Here is a 15,237-nt window from a genome sequence, read left to right on the forward strand (position 1 = left end):
CAAAGCACTTATTTGTACTACAAAATCTGTTAAATGAAATAACAGAGAATTGTTTTCAGGCAGACTTGGATGTGCTGACAGGTATTGAGAATATTTATAACACATATGAAAACCTGAAAACCCCTGCAATCTTCTTATATGAATCAAAGAAGGAGAGTTTGAGCCTCCCTCCACATTATTTTGGCCTGCAAGGAATGATGAGCACATTTCAGGAAGATTTGATGCTAGATCCAGAAACAGCCCACCCTAGTCTTATTATCTCAAGAGATAGAAAAAGTGTGATACTAAGGATGACGAGGCCAAACTTTGTTGGCAATTCTCAGTCATTTAGTTTTTACCCAGCTGTCCATAGCTGTGAGGGATTTGATGCTAGGAGACACTTTTGGCAAGTAGAAGTGAGAGGCACAGGTGCATTGTTCCTTGGTGTGTGTAAAGAAACATTTCCCAGAGATAGTCTTATATCACCAGTTCCACAGATGGGGTGCTGGCAAATTCAGCCATTCATGCACTACAAGGAATACAGAAGTCCTGCAAGTTGCCATTTTTCTGGACTATGAGTTGGGAGAAGTTTCATTTTATAGTTTAAAAAACAGATCACATGTGTATACTTTCACTGATAAGTTTACAGAAAAGCTTATGCCTTATTTCTCTATTGAACCTTCTTCACAAGCTGTTACAATTGGTATTGTCATAGACCAATGATGGGCTACTTAGAGAGCCCTTTGCATGGGGCTATCTTTTCTTCCTGTATTCTTGGAGGACATTTGTAATATAGATTCTGATTTTTTTTTAAAAAAAAGAATATTTTAGAGCCCAGGGCCACTGACGTTGACCTAGAAATGGTACAGGCCAGAGACTGAGTTTGCCAAGCAAGCATGAAACCTAGAGCTTTTTGGTACTAGTAGGTGCCACGGTGAGTCTGAAAATTCTGTCTGTGGGTACTGAACTGGAATATAGGATTGTGGGTTTCTGCCAAGTGCCACATTTTACTGTGGAAGGCCAGCATTCTGTCCAAGACAAGTCCTGTGCTCACTTTTCTCTTTCCCCAGAGCAGATGTTATTGCTCTTCATACTGGGCTGCCTGGGGTTGGGAGAACAGTGACATGAATAATGTAAAACCATTCTTCCTACCATCTTCAATGCACCTTTCTTGATTGATGTTCTATAACTAGGTACTAAAATCTCTCACCTCATTTAATTAGCTCTTGTGAAGGTATTTTTAAATGTGTGATTAGTTTTTTTAATGTATGCTTCTATGGAAAGATCATTGCTGGAGAATGCTACTCTGCCATCTTGCACTGTCCTCTAGATTAGACTTCTTTTATTTTATACAGGCAACTTCATAGTGGCCCTTAAGTCTCTCAGTCTTCTTAGCATAGAGAACTTATTGTATATGACATGCTTACATATATATCTTGAATTATTGACTTGGGAGACTCATAACTGATTTTCTGTTTAAATTATTAGATATTTATCTCTCAAAAATTCACTATGGAATAGAAAAAGTCATAAAGCATTAGTAAAGAATATATATATTTTTAATTATCATATTAACAAAGGTTTTCTCTTTAATCACACTCAGGCTCATATGAGCTCTCTTCTTGACTTGGCCTCAACTTTAGCCTATAAAGAATGCAGACTTTCAGCATAAACAATTTCATCTACCCCGTGCTCTAAGAGATGTTAACATACTCTAGCATGCCTCCATACAGCCCAAGGATGTGTGAAAGAAAAATAAAAACTTGGGACCCCAATTCACTATGCCAAAAGAAAAAAAAATAAGCTAAGTCATGCAAGATGTTGCCTTTCCTATTGTTCCTAAGCATATATCTACAGATAAAATATTAAATATCTCCACAGGTAGCTACTATACATTCACCCTATCTAATGAAAAGTGCCAAGTTCCTGAGTGCAAGATGAATATATAATTGACTATTCCCCCACCTTCTCCTTTTCTCTGCAATGTGTGAATTACTATATGCTTCCTCTTCCACTCTAGCCCAGTTTTCCCCCTTTAAATACCAAAGCCCTGAAAATTGACTTTGGAGAAAGGGACAGACCACAGACTTTCTGGGATTCCATGTTTATTTTTTCCAGGCACATCCTTAATGGTGGCAAAATAAACTTTTATGTTAATTACAACCTGTATCTCATACTTTTTGGTTTACAGATGTGTTTTGGGATGACCCAACCACTCCTCTTAAATTACTACCTGAGAAAGCTGAAGGCTGCCGAAAGAATTTATTATTTGCTCTAGCCAACACCTGAAAAGGGAGACCCTGTCTCCCAGTCACTGTGGGATGGTAGCAATGTATCTATGAAAAGCACCAGTTAGCAAACCCAGATGACCTAATCACACTGGCCAATCATACTCCCTGCTTTTCAGTTCTCTGATTTTGCTTGAACCCCACTTTTTCCTCTTTCCTACTCTGTCATTATCCCTTTATAATGCCACTCACCACTACCAAAATAAAGTTAAGCTCAGTTTACATCAGACTTTCTTCCCTATTGCAGTAGTTATTGAGTAAAATCTGCCTAACAGTCTTTAACAAGTGTCCAGCTTTATTTATCTTTGACAAAATACATCAAGACATACCATGTACATGAACTAGAAGATGCAGTATTATAGCGATGTCAATCCTGCCCAGCTTGTTCCCTAAATTCAGTGCAATCACAATTAAGGTCTGAAAAGTCTGCAGGTATAACTTAACAATCAGAGTCTAATTAACATAGAAAATGAAAAGTCCTAGAAAAGCCATTATTATTTAAAATAGTATAGAGGGACTCTGCAGTAAGAAAGAGAGTCCAATGTAAACTGATCTTAACTTTGATTCAAATAGAGGTAAAGGGGCATTCTAAAGGGAGAATGAAGGAGTAGAGAGGGGAAACAAGTGAGTTTTGAGCAGAGTCAGAGAACTGGAAGACCAGTAGGATGATTGGTCAATGTGATTAGGATATCTGGGTTTGCTAACTGGTGTTTTACAAAACATCAGCTTTACTATAAAGTTACTATGATTAAGATGATGTGCTACTAGCACAGAGATACATGGTGAGACCAAAGGAAGGGAAGGAAATCAAAATCAAACACATGTCTATAAATAAACTTGACATATAATTGGGATCATATTACCAATCATGGGGGGAATAATGGACTATTTAATATATTATTCTGAGACAATTGGTTATCTACTTGAGAAAAAATTTGAACTAGATTTTAATTTGCCTTAATTTATAAAAATAAAACATAAAAGTTTAAAATACCATAATAATACATATTATTGTTTGTAATTCAAATATAGTATATAATTACAGCATAAAAAATGCATGGACTTAGGCCTATACAATTTCAGTTAAACATTTGGAAATAAATAATGCAAGGAAATGATGTACAAATAAGGATACGATTTACTTCAGAGAAAAGTGAGTGAATGGTATTAGAGATGAGACACAGGAAGTTTTAATTTTGCCTTTTATAATTTATTTCTTAAAAAAATAAGCTGAGGTAAATTTGATGAGCAATTACAATATTTTTAAAGTCACTTTTCAATTTTCTATAACTCTCAGCACATTGGAATTATTCTTACTAAATTGGGAAAAAAAGAATTAACATTCATTGAGTTCTTACTCTGTGCCACTTGTGAGACTAAAAGCCTTCATTTACAATTTTATATATTCCTCACAAATACTATATAAAGTAGTCATCATTTAAGGCCAATTTATTTAAAAAGAAATTGAATTTCTAAAAGGTTAATTTCCCAAAGGTTTAAAAATCCAGTCATGTCTGATTCCAAAAGTACAGAAGCATTTTGCTGAATCATAAATTTTTTAAATGTGTCTGTGAAGCAAAGCATGATAAACCCAAAACTCCTATTAGAGTTTACTTTATTTTGATAGTTCCCTTAAGCACTGATACAGCATGAAAATATCTAGTGTTTTCAATTGCCGTGGCTTCTTAGTATAAATTTTAATAGAATTATAAAAAATATTTGCTAATATAATAAGAATTACATTGTGTGTTTGCCAAATGATATGAACGTTGTGACCCAGAGAATGGGAGTTATTTCTGAATCATCTTCTGAAGTTATTTGCCATTTTCTTTTCAATGTGGTTAACATAAAACTTGCTATATTTGTCCATTCTCACCTGCTATGAAGACATACCCAAGACTGGGTAATTTATAAGAAAGAGGTTTAATTGACTCACAGTTCAGCACAGCTGGGGAGGACTCAGGAAACTTACAGTCACAGCAAAAGAAGAAGCAAACATATTCTTCTTCACATGGCAACAGGAAGGAGAAGAATGAGCAATGATGGTGGTGAGGAAGCCCCTTATAAAACCATCAGAACTTGTGAGAACTCACTATCATGAGAACAGCATGCAGGTAACTGCAACCATGATTCAATTACCTCCCACTGGGTCCCTCCCACGACACTTGGGGAATATGGAAACTACAGTTCAAAATGATATTTGGGCGGGGACACAGCCAAACCATATGATTTCACCATTGGCCCCTCCAAAATTTGACATCCTCCATTTCAAAAGACGATAATGCCTTCCTATTCCATTCCAGCATTAACTCTTAAGTGCAAGTCCAAAATCTTATCTGAGACAGGGCACATCCCTTCCACCTATAAACATGTAATATCAAAAGCAAGTTAGTTACTTCTTAGATACAATGGGGATACAGGCATTGGGTAAATACATCCATTCCAAATAGGAGAAATTGACTGATACAAAGGAGCTACAGGCACCATGCGAGTCTAAAATCCAATAGGGCAGTCACTAGCCTTAATGTTCCAAAATGATTCCCTTTGACTTCACGTCTCACATCCAGATCATGCTGATCCAAAAGGTGGGCTACCATGGACTTGGGCAGCTCTCCCCCTGTGGCTTTGCAGGGTATATTCCCCCTCTCAACTGCTTTCACAGGCTGTTGCTGAGTGTCTGTGGCTTTTCCAGGCATATGATACAAGCTGTCAGTGGATCTACCATTATGGAGTTTGGAGGACAGTGACCCTCTTCTCACATCTCTACTAGGCAGTGTCCTAGTTGAGACTCTATGTGGGGGGCTATGACCCCACATTTCCTTTTCTCAATGCCCTAGCAGAGGTTCTTCATGAGGACTCCACTCATGCAGCAAACTTCTGCCTGGACATTCAGGCATTCCCATAAACCCTCTGAAATCTAGGTGGAAGTTCCCAAACCTCAATTTTTGACTTCTTCATACCCACAGGACAAACACCATGTGAAAGCTGCCAAGGCTTGGGGCTTTCACCCTCTGAAGCCACAACTCAAGCTATACCTTGGCTCCTTTTAGTCATGGCTAGACTGGCTGGGATGCAGGGTCCCAAGTCCCAAGGCTGCACAGAGGATGGGGGGCCCTGGGGCTGGTCCAGGAAACCATTTTTTACTGTAAGACCTCTGGCCCTGTGATGGAAGGGGTTACTGTGAAGGTCTCTGACATACCCTGGACACATTTTCACCATTATCTTGGTGATTAACATTTGAATCCTCTTTACTTGTGCAAATTTCTTCAGCAGGCTTGGATTTCTAACTAGAAAATGAATTTTTCTTTTCTATGGCATTGTTAGGCCACAAATTTTCCAAACTTCAATACTCTGCTTTCTCTTGAATGCTTTGCCATTTAGAAATTTTTTCCATCAGATACCCTAAATCATCTCTTTCCAGTTCAAAGCTCCACAGATCTCTAGAGCAGGGAAAAAAAATGCCACCAGTCTCTCTCCATAGCAAGAGCAACCTTTACTCCAGTTCCCAAGAAGTTTCTGATCTCCATCTGAGACCACCTCAGCCTGGATTTTATTGTCCATATCACTATCAGCAGTTTGGTCAAAGCCATTCAACAAGTCTCTAGGAAGTTTAAACTTTCCCATATCTTCTTTTCTTCTGAGCTCTCCAAGTCTTTAGGAAGTTCCAAATTTTCCCACATTTTCCTATCTACTTCTGAATCCTCCAAACTGTTACAAACTCTTCCTGTTACCCAGTTCCAGTGTTGCTTCCACATATTCAGTATGGTTGAACTAGTTTACAGTCCACCAACAGTGTAAAAATGTTCCTATTTCTCCACATCCTCTCCAGCACCTGTTGTTTCCTGACTTTTTAATGATCACCATTCTAACTGGTGTGAGATGGTATCTCATTGTGGTTTTGATTTGCATTTCTCTGATGGCCAGTGATGATGAGCATTTTTTCATGTGTCTGTTGGCTGCATAAATGTCTTCTTTTGAGAAGTGTCTGTTCATATCATCTGTCCACTTTTTGATGGGGTTGTTTGATTTTTTTCTTGTAAAAAATTTTTTTTTCTTGTAAAATTGTTTTCTTGTAAAAACAATCAGTTCATTATAGATTCTGGATATTAGCCCTTTGTCAAATGGGTAGATTTTAAAATTTTTATCCCATTCTGTAGGTTGACTGTCCACTCTGATGGTAGTTTCTTTTGCTGTGCAGGAGCTCTTCAGTTTAATTGGATCCCATTTGTCAATTTTGGCTTTTGTTGCCATTGCTTTTGGTGTTTTAGTCATGAAGTCCTTGCCCATGCCCATGTCCTGAATGGTATTGCCTAGGTTTTCTTCTAGGGTTTTTATGGTTTTAGGTCTCACATTTAAGTCTTTAATCCATCTTGAATTAAATGTTGTATAAGGTATAAGGAAGGGATCCAGTTTCAGCTTTCTACATATGGCTAGCCAGTTTTCCCAGCACCATTTATTAAATAGGGAATCCTTTCCCCATTTCTTGTTTTTGTCAGGTTTGTCAAAGATCAGATGGCTGTAGATGTGTGGTACTATTTCTCAGGGCTCTGTTCTCTTCCATTGGTCTATATGTCTATTTTGGTACCAGTATCATGCTGTTTTGGTTACTGTTGCCTTGTAGTATAGTTTGAAATCAGGTAACGTGATGCCTCCAGCTTTGTTCTTTTGGCTTAGGATTGTCTTGGCAAGGCAGGCTCTTTTTTGGTTCCATATGAACTTTAAAGTAGTTTTATCCAGTTCTGTGAAGAAAGTCATTGGTAGCTTGATGGGAATAGCATTGAATCTATAAACAACCTTGGGCAATATGGCCATTTTCATGATATTGATTCTTCCTGTCCATGAGCATGGAATGTTCTTCCATTTGTTTGTGTCTTCTTTTATTTCATTGAGCAGTGGTTTGTCGTACTCCTTGAAGAAGTCCTTTACATCCCTTGTAAGTTGGATTCCTAGAGATTTTATTCTCTTTGAAACAATTGTGAATGGGAGTTCACTCATGATTTGGCTCTCTGTTTGTCTGTTATTGGTGTATAGGAATGTTTGTGATTTTTGTACATTGATTTTGTATCCTGAGACTTTGCTGAAGTTGCTTATCAGCCTAAGGAGATTTGGGGCTAAGATGATGGGGTTTTCTAAATATACAATCATGTCGTCTGCGAGCAGAGACAATTTGACTTCCTCTTTTTCTAATTGAATACCCTTTATTTCTTTCTCCTGCCTGATTGCCCTGGCCAGAACTTCCAACACTATGTTGAATAGGAGTGGTGACAGAGGGCATCCCTGTCTTAATGCTTCCAGTTTTTGCCCATTCAGTATGATATTCACTGTGGGTTTGTCATAAATAGCTCTTATTATGTTGAGATATGTCCCATTAATACCTAGTGTAATGAGAATTTTTAGCATGAAGGGATGTTAAATTTTGTTGAAAGTCTTTTCTTTTCTGCATAGATTAAGATAATATTGTGGTGTTTGTGTTTGGTTCTGTTTATATGATGGATCACATTTATTGATTTGCATATGTCAAACCAGCCTTGCATCCCAGGGATGAAGCCAACTTGATCATGGTGGATAAGCTTTTTGATGTGCTGCTGCATTCGGTTTGCCAGTATTTTACTGAGGATTTTTGCATCAGTGTTCATCAGGGATATTGGTATAAAATTATCGTTTTTGTTGTTGTGTCTCTGCCAGGCTTTGGTATCAGGATGAATCTGGCCTCATAAAGTGAGTTAGGGAGGATTCCCTCTTTTTCTATTCATTGGAATAGTTTCAGAAGGAATGGTACCAGCTCCTCTTTGTAGCTCTGGTAGAATTCGGCTATTAATCCATCTAGTCCTGGACTTTTTTTTTGGTTGGTAGGCTATTAATTATTGCCTCAATTTTTGATCCTGTTATTGGTCTATTCAGGGATTCAAGTTCTTCCTGGTTTAGTCTTGGGAGGTTGTATGTGTCGAAGAATTTATCCATTTCTTCTAGATTTTCTAGTTTATTTGTGTTGAGGTGTTTATAGTATTCTCTGATAGTAGTTTGTATTTCTGTGGGATCAGTGGTGATATCCCCTTTATCATTTTTTAGTGTGTCTATTTGATTCTTCTCTCTTTTCTTCTTTATTAGTCTTGCTAGTGGTCTATCAATTTTGTTGATCTTTTCCAAAAACCAGCTCCTGGATTCATTGATTTTTTGAAGGGTTTTTTGTGTCTCTATCTCCTTCAGTTCTGCTCTGATCTTAGTTATTTCTTGCCTTCTGCTAGCTTTTGAATGTGTTTGCTCTTGCTTCTCTAGTTCTTTTAATTGTGATGTTAGGTCATCAATTTTAGATCTTTCCTGCTTCCTCTTGTGGGCATTTAGTGCTATAAATTTCCTTCTACACACTGCTTTAAGTATGTCTCAGAGATTCTGGTATGTTGTGTCTTTGTTCTCGTTGGTTTCAAAGAACATCTTTATTTCTGCCTCCATTTCGTTATGTACCCAGTAGTCATTCAGGAGCAGGTTGTTCAGTTTCCATGTAGTTGAGCAGTTTTGAGTAAGTTTCTTAATCCTGAGTTCTAGTTTGATTGCACTGTAGTCTGAGAGACAGTTTGTTATAATTTCTGTTCTTTTACATTTGCTGAGGAGTGCTTTACTTCCAACTATGTGGTCAATTTTGGAATAAGTGTGATGTGGTACTGAGAAGAATGTACATTCTGTTGATTTGGGGTGGAGAGTTCTGTAGATGTCCATTAGGTCCGCTTGGTGCAGAGCTGAGTTCAATTCCTGGATATCCTTGTTAACTTTCTGTCTCATTCATCTGTCTAATGTTGACAGTGGGGTGTTAAAGTCTCCCATTATTATTGTGTGGGAGTCTAAGTCTCTTTGTAGGTCTCTAAGGACTTGCTTTATGAATCTGGGTGCTCCTCTATTGGGTGCATATATATTTAGGCTAGTTAGCACTTCTTGTTGAATTGATCCCTTTACCATTATGTAATGGCCTTCTTTGACTCTTTTGATCTTTGTTGGTTTAAAGTCTGTTTTATCAGAGACTAGGATTGCAACCCCTGCTTTTTTTTTTTGTTTTCCATTTGCTTGGTAGATCTTCCTCCATCCTTTTATTTTGAGCCTATTTGTGTCTCTGCACATGAGATGGGTCTCCTGAATACAGCACACTGATGGGTCTTGACTCTTTAACCAATTTGCCAGTCTGTGTCTTTTAATTGGAGCATTTAGCCCATTTACATTTAAGGTTAATATTGTTATGTGTGAATTTGATCCTGTCATTATGATGTTAGCTGGTTATTTTGCTCATTAGTTGATGCAGTTTCTTCCTAGCCTTGATGGTCTTTACAATTTGGCATGTTTTTGCAGTGGCTGGTACCAGTCGTTTCTTTCCATGTTTAGTGCTTCCTTCAGGAGCTTTTGTAAGGCAGGCCTGGTGGTGACAAAATCTCTCAGCATTTGCTTGTCTGTAAAGTATTTTATTTCTCCTTCACTTATGAAGCTTAGTTTGGCTGGATATGAAATTCTGGGTTGAAAATTCTTTTCTTTAAGGATGTTGAATACTGGCCCCCACTCTCTTCTGGCTTGTAGAGTTTCCACTGAGAAATCCGCTGTTAGTCTGATCTGCTTCCCTTTGTGGATAACCCGACCTTTCTCTCTGGTTGCCCTTAACATTTTTTCCTTCATTTCAACTTCGGTGAATCTGACAATTATGTGTCTTGGAGTTGCTCTTCTCGAGGAGTATCTTTGTGGTGTTCTCTGTATTTCCTGAATTTGAATGTTGGCCTGCCTTGCTAGGTTTGGTAAGTGCTCCTGGATAATATCCTGAACAGTATTTTCTAGCTTGGTTCCATTCTCCCCATCACTTTCAGGTACATCAATCAGACATAGATTTGGCTATTTCACATAGTCCCATATTTCTTGGAGGCTTTGTTCATTTCTTTTTACTCTTTTTTCTCTAAACTTCTCTTCTTACTTCATTTCATTCATTTGATCTTCAATCACTGATACCCTTTCTTCCACTTGATTGAATTGGCTACTGAAGTTTGTGTGTGCATCACGTAGTTTTCAGCTCCATCAGGTCATTTAAGGTCTTCTCTATGCTGTTTATTCTAGTTAGCCATTCTTTTTTCAAGGTTTTTAGCTTCTTTGCGATGGGTTCAAACATTCTCCTTTAGCTCAGAGAAGTTTGTTACTATGAATCATCTGAAGCCTTCTTCTCTCAACTCATCAAAGTCATTCTCCATCATGCTTTGTTCCATTGCTGGCAAGGAGCTGTGTTCCTTTGGAGAAGAGGTGCTCTGATTTTTAGAATTTTCAGCTTTTCTGCTCTGGTTTCTCCCCATCTTTGTGGTTTTATCTACCTTTGGTCTTTGATGATAGTGATGTATGGATGAAGTTTTGGTGTGGATGTCCTTTCTCTTTGTTAGTTTTCATTCTAAAGTCAGGACCTTCAGCTGCAGGTCTGCTGGAGTTTGCTGGAGCTCCACTCCAGACCCTTTTGCCTGGGTATCACCAGTGCAGGCTGCATAACAGCAAATATTGCAGAATGGCAAATATTGTTGCCTGATCCTTTCTCTGGAAGCTTCATCTCGGAGGGGCACCCAGCTGTGTGAGGTGTCAGTCAGCCCCTACTGGGAAGTGTCTCCCAGTTAGGCTATTCAGGGGTCAGGGACCCACTTGAGGAGGTAGTCTGTCCATTCTCAGATCTCAAACTCCGTGCTGGGAGAACCACTATTCTCTTCAAAGCTGTCAGACCAGGACATTTAAGTCTGCAGAAGTTTCTGCTGCCTTTTGTTCAACTCTGCCCTGCCCCCAGAGGTGGAGTCTACAGAGGCAGGCAGGCATCCTTGAGCTTTGGCAGGCTCCACCCAGTTCAAGCTTCCTGGCTGCTTTGTTTACCTACTCAAGCCTCAGCAATGGTGGACGCCCCTCCCCCAGCCTCACTGCCACCTTGCAGTTCAATCTCAGACTGCTGTGCTAGCAGTGAGTGAGGTTCCGTGTGCGTGGGACCCTCCAAGCCAGGCACAGGATATAATCTTCTGGTATGCCGTTTGCTAAGACCTTTGGAAAAGCACAGTATTAGGGTGGGAGTGTCCTGATTTTCTATGTACCATCTGTCACAGCTTCCCTTGGCTAGGGAAGGGAATTCCCTGACCCCTTGCCCTTCCCCGGTGAGGCAATGCCCCACCCTGCTTTGGCTCACACTCCCTGGGCTGCACCCACTGTCTGACAAGCCCCAGTGAGATGAACCAGGTACCTCAGTTGGAAATGCCGAAATCACCCATCTTCTGTGTCACTCACACTGGGAGCTGTAGACTGGAGCTGTTCCTATTCAGCTATCTTCAGAATTTTTTTTTTTTTTTTTGGACATTTTAATCTTTTCTGTGAATTGCCCATTCAAATCCCTTATCTACTTATGAAATATGTATATTCAAAATTTTTATATTAATTTATGGCAGTTGTTTCTATACTCTGGATACCAATCTTTTGTCAGTTATAGATATCAAAACTGTTTTCACTAAGCCAATAAAATATTTGGCATTCTGTGTACCTAGCTAGAAGTTCTGTTACATTATTTTATTAAAATAAGCTGGAAAATGTAGAAATAGGGTGATATGATTGACAGATACATTCATTCCAGGTGTATCAGCAGCTTATTTGAAAACTAAAAATCTCACTTCTCTAGTCCTCTTTCTGGTAAAGACAAATGACCAATGTTTGATCCTTCTAAAATGTTCAATTTTTATGGTTTCGAACCCTCTGATGCCTCTTGCTTGACAGAATATACCATCTCTAAATTTCTTTAAATTCTAAAATATGCTTCACTATGGGAGGCAAATAACTTTACAGTCTTCTTAGCTATTTTCTCACTTATAAAATAGAGGTACTGATATATATTTTACATAATCGTTAGGAGGATTAAATGAGGCAATATGTGCTTTATGTAATACCTTGTGATTAACTGATAAAATACTAAAATAAAGCCCCAAATTTTAAATACTTCAACAATCTTGCAAAGAAATGGAAAAGAGAATTTGGTAAGGCCAGGGATAATATAGGGGCATAAGCTTATGAGAGTTAGCAAGCACTAAAGCAGTTTAGATTATTGGACTACTTTCAGCTTCAGATGTCCTGAAGCTTCTGTAAATAAGACACTAAGTGCAAAGAAATGGGCTCACCCTAAGCATAAATTCTGGTCTGACACATCAACACATGAATTTGGTATCCAAAATAGTCTATGCCTTCAGAGAAAGGAAAACTAGTACAAATAAACTCAAATACAGATATTGCTTGCTTTTGCCTAAGAAACACTAGGACATATAACAATATGTCATATTTACATCCAAACACAAATATAAATATACTACATGCATACAATCTAAATATACCAATAAAAAGACACATTTGCAGAACAGAATTGATTTTTTTAAGTGACCTAACTACTCTGTCTATAGGAAACTTATTTAAACTATAATGGTATAGGTACACAAGAGACAAAAGAATGAAAAATATATATACCATGAAAACACTAATCAAAAGAAAATAAAAGTGCTTATATTAAAATCAGATATGTTTTAAGAAAAGAAAATTATCAAAGGGGTATATTAACAAAATAATAAAACAGTCAATTCATCTAGAAGACATAATAATTCTGTATATATAAAACAACAGAGCTGTAAAACACATGAAGTAAAAGCAAAAAAAAACTAAACCAAGAAGACAGATCCACAATTATAACTGAAGACTTCAACTACTCTCTCAGTAATTGAAAGAACCACTAAACAAAAAATCAGTTATAATACAGAAGAACTGCATAACATCATCAATCAGTAGAATGTAATTGACATTTATAGAAGACCTAACAACAACAGAGCACACATTATTTTCATGCATACATGAGATGTTAACTAAAATAGGCCATATCTTTAGGTTATAAAACACACCTTGAAAATGTGAAAGAATCTTCACTGAACTGACGAGTGAAAAGAAAATAATAAAAATTAGAAAATGGAAGGGAATATAAACCAGATGAAGTTTGTCCTCTGACAATAGCGAATTCAAACTAGGAATCAAAAATGGGAAGATAAGAGAAAACTATCAAAACACTTGGAAATTAAACACATTTCTAAATAATCTATGAGTCAATAATAAAATCGCAGGGCAAATAAATGTACTTAACTGATTAAAAATGTAACATGTCAAAATACGTATGATGTAGCTATAGCATTGCTTAAAAGGAAATTTAACATATTAAGTGCCTCTATTAGAAAGGAACAAAGGTCTCAAAGTAAGAATCTAAGTCACCATCTAAGAAGCAAAAGGAGGGAGCCTCAAGATTGATGACTAAAGGCATTTGGCACTCACCTCCTTCACAAAGAAGAACCAAAATAGCAACTAGATGATCACATTTTGAATAGAGAATCTAAAAGACAACACTGAAATTCTACAGAGAAGTGAAAGAAAACACCTGAGTCACAGAAGGAGATGAAAACAAAGCATCAGCTGGCAAGATCAGATGGTAGCCTGGAGATGCTCCCTAGTGCAAGGAAAAGGTAAGTGAGAGATCCACAATGGTCCAGATTCCCACCACAGACTCTTAGAATTCCAACCATGGGATATCCCCTCGATCATCAAGAATTCTGAGACTAAGGATCTGCCTGGAGTTTGCATGACAACATTGCTCTAAAGAGGGAGTCCATGCTGGGCCTCACACCCCCTGAGACCCAAGCAGCCACAGCACAGCACCATTTTGAAAGCCCAGACTCCAACGGACTTCATTCTGTCCTGGAGCTCAACAACCCCTGCATCTCCACAACACTGGAGCCCCACTGACATCCCCACATGTCTACCCCAAGAGCTTCAGTGGTTCAACAGAGTTGTACCCAGCAATGGGGAAGGGTCCCCAGCCCTATAGCCTACACAGCATTCTGTATCTTGGGGAACAGGCTGTGCAGTGTCCTCGGGAGGCTTCCCCATAACAAAGTGAACAAAGGCATTTGCTCAGAGAGCTTCAAAGCCACCTGCCTGTGGCAACTACTACTGACAGTAACCTACCCATCCTCTCAGCAGTAGGGTTACTATGAACTTGTGCATGCCTGGAAGACAGGTTCTCCTTGATCACCACCTACCCAGTCAGTGCAGCCACCACAGAGGGCCAAAGTGTGTGTTCCTCAGATCCTAAAAAACAACTAACGAAGGCTGTTGCCACTGAAAATGACTCTGCCTTCCCCAACAGCAGAGCTGCAACACACTTGCACATGAACTGAAGACAGGCTCTCCTTGCCTGCTACTGTCACTGACATTGCAATCCAACCTTTGAATTTACAGGTTCATAGGCAGAAGGAATTTTCCTTGTCTCAGATGAGACTTTGGACTTTGGACTTTTGAGTTAATGCTAGAATAAGGCAAGACTTTGGAGGGACTACTGAGAAAAGGTGACTGTATTTTGAAATGTAAAAAGGATATGGGATTTAGGAAGGGCTAGGGGCACAATGATATAGTTGGGATATTTGTCCTTGCCCAAATCTCATGTTGAAATGTAATCCCCAGTGCTGTAAGTAGGGCCTGGATGGAGGTGCTTACATCATGGGGGCAGATCCCTTGGTTTTTGTCATGGCATTGGTGATAAGTGAGCTCTTGCTCTGAATTCACATAAGATCTAATCACTTAAAAGTATGTGAAATCTGGCCGGGCACAGTGGCTCATGCCTGCAATCCCAGCACTTTGGGAGGCCAAGGTAGATGGATGAACTGAGGTCAGGAGTCCGAGACCAGCCTGGCCAACATGGTGAAACTCCGTCTCTACTAAAAATACAAAAATTAGCCAGGCAGGGTGGCACATGCCTGTAATCCCAGCTACTCAGGAGGCTAAGGCACTAGAATTGCTTGAGCCTGGGAGGTAGAGGTTGGAGTGAGCCTAGATCACACCACTGCATTCCAGCCTGGGCAACAGAGTAAGAGTCTATCTCAAAAAAAAAAAAAAATTTATGTTACATCTCCAC

This window comes from Pan paniscus, chromosome 8, assembly GCF_029289425.2.
Source record: "Pan paniscus chromosome 8, NHGRI_mPanPan1-v2.0_pri, whole genome shotgun sequence".
Taxonomy (NCBI): domain Eukaryota; kingdom Metazoa; phylum Chordata; class Mammalia; order Primates; family Hominidae; genus Pan; species Pan paniscus.